Consider the following 6,000-nt stretch of genomic DNA (forward strand, 5'->3'; position numbering starts at 1 on the left):
GCAGAAAATAAAGAAAATGAATTAAGAAGTAATCAGAGTTGAAGGTTACTTAAGTTTTAACTGAGATTTTCCTTTCCGCCAGCTGAACAAGATGATTAAATTCGCTTTCCCTTCACAAAGGATATGAAAATCACATGTGGACATTATCCTTAAAAGAGAAAGGTGAAGAGTAAGGTGTAAGTGCAAACAAAAGTCACACTCACACTCACACTTTGCCGAATGTGTGAAACAAGTCATCCATAATGCAAGCACAATTTGTTTATACAAGTGATCACTATTTACATTATAGTGTAAAGTGAGGCTAATGCAATGTCTTATTAGGCATACACTTTACATGCTTACAGTGATATAATATTAGTTATAGCTTCCTGCTATATCTACATTTCTTTCCTGGAACAAACTTACCCAGTGCCTACACAGTCAGTGGTGGGTCACCTCTAATCACTAGGGAGAGTGTTCAATTAAATTTTATTTGTATGACACCTTAAATAATGGACACACACTTCATGAATGTTATTCCTAAGTACGTATGAGCATAACTCATAATTTATGAATTCATTGCTGCTACATATTGATGGTGTGCATGTTTCTGAGGTAGTTGTATTCCTAATTTACACTGATCTAGCGGCACTAAAAGATTTTCAGTGGCTCAAATGCAACTCATTTAGATTTTACTCCTTTTACGTTTTAATTTTCTAGTAGTCTGTTTTAAGGTGCATCTGTGATCATTATACCAGGATGCTAGTTCTTTCTCTTTAATTATTTTTGCTTTTAAGTGGAGCTACATTATCTAGAGTGAAGAGGAACATTAGCTACATTATCTAGAGTGAGGAGGAACAAAGTAGCATGGCAAGGTGCATATTTTATGACTAAGAAATATTTGGAACAAAATGAGATAATAATAGCTCCAGAATGTTGACATTTATATATTCTATATATAATTTGAGTGATAGCATTAGATCAAGAGTGAAACCACCATTATTTAGCTTTAGGCTTTTGTATGATGACTAAATCATCATTATAAATAACTGTGACACCTCCTCTGCCAGTTAGATGTATATCAATGGCATTTAATGCTACATACATATTTTGTTTAATCCATGTTTCTTTTAAACACAGTACATTATTGTATACAGAATGCAGTATGCATTTCTGCTGAACCCATGTCATCTTTACCAGTCCTAACATTGGATCAATGGTGCCATCTGCGCAATAATTGTATAATTAGATCAATAAGAAAACTTTCTGAGAATTTCTACATTTTTTTTAACAATTTTCTACAAAAAGACCACAGTCTTAATATTGTGGAACCAGAGTGATGGCTCAGTGCAGTAATCAAATGGTCATTAATAGCCTGCTTGTCTTCTCCCTGGCTTTGTCTCTGGATTGTCACTGATTAATTAGGTCTGTTCTGAGACTACATACTATGTTGCAAGAATGAGGGTAACACATTCTGTGTGAAAAACTCTTTATAAAAACCTATTTTTGCCTAAGACCATAAGATTACCTACTAATAACCTGGCTCCTGGCATACACCTAACTGGTATGCTGGTGTCTCTAAAGGCCTAGCTAACTTCATGTGCCTTCTATAACCTTAACCAAGGCAACTTCAGGAAAGACTCAGCAAACCTATTAGACGCATGAAGCGGAGACGATTAGTGGTCCCATGAGTAAGCTTTAGTCTTAGTTGTGGTTTTGAGATTATGCCATAATCACCCATTCACCCCACTGTGAGGGCTCTAATGCTACATTTGCGGGATTGCCAACTCTGCCTAGGGCATCCAGAATTTCACCTAAAAAACTAATCTCAGTCTCACTAACGATCTCTAGCATCTGGATGTGCACCAGTAATGCTGCAATTTTCCCCATCAGAGATCTAACTAATATCTACTTATTACAAATAAAGTTATTACTAATGATGGAAGAACTAAAATACTAATCCTGATCTTAAGTAGATTGCCTCTCCTTGCTGTATTTAAACAAAACAGTGAAAAATATGAAACCGTGGAACTCCCGGCCAACCAGTGTTAAACACCTAGTTGCCCCACTGTTACAAGGTCATAAGGTGAGGCCTTCGGAGATGATCACCATGCTTACACAATCAGAAAGAGTAATGATGTCCTTTTGGAATGTGATGAAAGTACACATTGATGCCAACTACAAAGTAACCCTGTTGGAGTGTAACACCTCTCAATAGTACTGTAACATTGTTCACTGAAAGTACTCCTCCAGCCTGCCAGAGGCCTGCCAAACTCACCAAAAACCGAAAACACTTCCGGGTTATTTCTGGATTATGGGGACCTTTTAACCATGTGCATGCCAAAGCACAACATGAAGTACTGCCAGCTTACTCTGCTATACTGTGTCAATGTGTCTTTTTCAAGTTCAGGTTCACGTGTATGACTGGCTTCTGTCATTTGGGTTATTGCTATTTTGTCTGTGTCTCTTTGTCTGTTCCTGTTTTTGATCTGTTCGCCTGTGTCTAATGGGCAGAATCAGTAGACACCTGTTTGTGCTTTCTGCCACTGTCATTATTAAATCTGCAATTGGATCCTACCGCTCCTGTGACTAGAAATAAATTACACTTGCCCTTCATTCCTTAGTAATAAGCTGGGAATCCAGCTTCATAGGCCATTGAGAGGACCTTCATTACCCAGTAGGCCAATCTTTGCTTATACAGGCTAAGACGCAATGTCATTTTACTATATGACTTATGCACTGTGCATTGTGATAAATGACAGAAAACCGGCATGTACTTCAAACAGTACGGAGTTTTGGACATATTCTGTAAATTAACCCGTGAATTTGGGTGTGTAAACACCCAATGGCACGCTCTGGATGGCATGACCATAAGGATTCACAGATCTGATGGATATGCTGCCTAATGAGTGAAGTTTTTGTCCTCTGGCCTTCACTGAAGGGTTCTACAGGGTTCTATGGGCATGCACTCATGCAATTTCTGGTGAAATCTCATGATCAAATTTCTTGTAAAATATCATCATTTGCTAGGGTTAAATTTTGGCACCAAAAGCAAGAATCCATGGACCCAACCATTCACCAGTCTTAGAGGTGGTAAAATGTAGTTGTTGATGTTGACCTTTGGCTGCTTCCTGTTGGCGATCACCACAGCAGTCTATCCAAACTGCATATTTTGTTGTAGACCAGGGTTTATGTGGGATATGTGAGTTAATACAAGCAATCATTGGAATCAGATCAAGGCCACTCCACCAGGGACTGGATAAATGTTTCCTTGTTACACTTTGTTCAAGGTAATACCAAACAATCATTGATTAAATGCCACAGCTTATTTAATGTTGTTCCTGATCATATGCATCCTTTCATGGCACAAATTCAACACTGTATAATAGCTACTTTTAGCATGATAATGCAAAATGCAAAAGTTATCTCAACCTAGTTTCATGAACATGACAATGAGTTCACTGTTCTTGAGTGGCCTTCTCATTCATCAGATCTGAATTCAGTAGTATACTTTATATTAGAATAAAGATTTGTACCAGGAAAGTGCCATTTTAGTTGTTTATTTTGCAATTATTGAATACATGATCAGCAATTGTACCCGCTTGGCCCCCTGTTTTGTGACAGATGGACACATGAATGGAATCACAAACACAGTAGATATCCTAAAAAAATGAATGCATCCAGCAGGTTAAGGTTAATTGCAAAGAGGTTTTTAATCATGCAAAAACCTTTTAGTTTTTTGTTTTTTTTTTTACTTAACAGACACACTCAAAAATAATCTGAAAAAAGGTGCTCTGGCAAGCTGCATCTTTTTAAGCATCTCAGTAAAAGAAAACTATTTTCTAAATAGAATTTTAGAAGATAAACAAAGTAAACATCCATGAAACATCCAATATATTTAAACTGTATAACCTACCTCTAGTTCAAATCTTTATATATACAAACAAATTAATAAATTCACAATTCACATTGCTGGATTAATGAATTCCAAGTAGTCATTGTGTAAACATGACTTGTTTTTCTGTAGCCCTTGAATGCTTTTTTGACTTTTCAAATTTTGCAGTTCCTAGCTGTCAGAGCTGTTTACCAATGTTTTGTTTTTGTTGTTTTATTATATAACGATATGCTAATATGTTTGACCAAAGCACTGTTTTACCATGAACTTAGGCTTTGGAATAAATATGCGTTTTATAATTTTTAAAAAAGTGTTATGTTTTTAAGTCATGTTTTCTTATTTTTTTCTAAAGGGTGAATTCAGTGAAGACATCAATCACAGGAGACTATCACAGGAGACTCAGAGCACAAGAAAGCTATCGCACACACACTCACACACCCATGCATACAATAATGACAATTTAGGGCTGCCAATCTGCCTACAGAGGAGGAAACTGGAGTACCTGGAGGAAACCTACAAGACACAGGGAGAACACTCAAACTATGAAAGATCGAACTTTAAACATCAAACGATGAAAAGTTGTACACTGCAAGATTTCATTCATCAATAATAAAAACAGCTTTTAATGTATTCTAAGGAAGTTGTCACATTGGTACTGTAGTGTATTACAATCTCCCAAACACAGTTCCATTTACCAAATTTCAGATATCTCCTGGTGATTTTTCTTCTTTCACTCTTTAAAATCAATATATCTGAAGCTTTACACAAAATTTCTTTAAAAAAAAAAACAATCTGGTCACAGATATTTTGTAGCTACACTTAATAGAGTTCAGGCAACTTGGGTTAAATGAATTAACAGTTATGTGAGCTGTAGCTGTATATATTCCTTTAATTTCAACCCTATATACACCTGGGTAAAGTAATAGCCAGCCTGCTGCTCTGAATATCTTTAACTTAATGGTATAACCCACAGTTTGTGAGACTGTGATACTATAGTGCAATTGTATTTAAACTATTTTTTTGCACACCATTCCATACATAAAATACATTTCCTAATGCTCACCTACATTAAACACCATCACCATTAACTATTAGACATATAAGCATATAAAACATATATTTTGCCCAAATCATACAAAAGGTCTAATCTCTACTTTACAAAATCCAAGATTTGAAGTTTAATAAAAAATTTTCATGATTCCATAGCCACACTTTGATTACCACTGATTTGTTAGCAACATGCTATAGGTACCCCAGACAGAAACATACAACTTTTTACATTTACTGAACAGGCTTTTAATGAAAGCAATAGTAAATAAAGCTGCTGTCAAAATTGTTAAATTATTCCAGCATGTTGGTCCCCTGATGTTGTCAAGCTGAGCGAAAGCTGTTTTTTCTCAGCACCACACTGCATATGCACCACACTGCTAATAAAGTGTAAATTATTCACTGACAGAAAAGCAGACTTTTTTTTCTTTTTCACAGATAGGAGAGTGGTCCAGAAGGGAGATAAGTCTCTTGGAGACATTAATAATTTTCCAGTCTGACAGAAGTGTGAATTGCTCCTTCACCCATGGAATGTTTCAAAGCTTATTACAGACCTCTGTTAATGATAAATATTTTCTCACACTTCTCATCAAAGAATGCATAGATTTTTTGTTCAGTTTTTACAAGCAACATTTTATTTTGAATTTAAAAGACAGTAAATGCAAACTGATAGTTTATTTATGGTTAGACGGTTTACACCTCGTAGACTGTATATGGATAGCTTGCAAGTAAAATGTAGAAACACACATTTTAAATGATTTAAGTTATATTTTCAATTGGTTTGTGCAATACACAATTCAGGAAAAAAGACAAAAAAGTCTATGGAAGTAATAAAATACTGTAAGAGAGCAAATGTATTTACATCTAGAATAAGGCACTATGCTGTCATTTGGAAGAGTTTGCCATTACTGTCTATTGAGCCAAAGAATTTTAAAAATAGCTCAGAATTCGACAGGCTAGACAACACTGAAGCTCGATGCTGCGGAAGACTTGACAGTTCAATCTAAAGCAGTGATAAAAGCTAGTCAGCACTTAAGACTCAAATGTTTGTAACTGGCATTAATGAGATGTTCTTCAAC

The 6,000-nt window shown here is 35.7% G+C and overlaps 1 long non-coding RNA gene across 1 annotated transcript in view; it reads left to right on the forward strand.

The window, feature by feature from the left end:
• Nucleotides 1-5,250, forward strand: part of LOC132844571 (uncharacterized) — an 8,686-nt gene extending 3,436 nt beyond the window's left edge. The window contains exons 4-5 of the long non-coding RNA XR_009648352.1: nt 83-176; nt 4,227-5,250. This is a non-coding gene — a long non-coding RNA (uncharacterized LOC132844571). The remainder of the gene's footprint in view (nt 1-82; nt 177-4,226) is intronic.
• Nucleotides 5,251-6,000: the final 750 nt, after the last annotated feature.

This window comes from Tachysurus vachellii, chromosome 4 (assembly GCF_030014155.1).
Source record: "Tachysurus vachellii isolate PV-2020 chromosome 4, HZAU_Pvac_v1, whole genome shotgun sequence".
Taxonomy (NCBI): domain Eukaryota; kingdom Metazoa; phylum Chordata; class Actinopteri; order Siluriformes; family Bagridae; genus Tachysurus; species Tachysurus vachellii.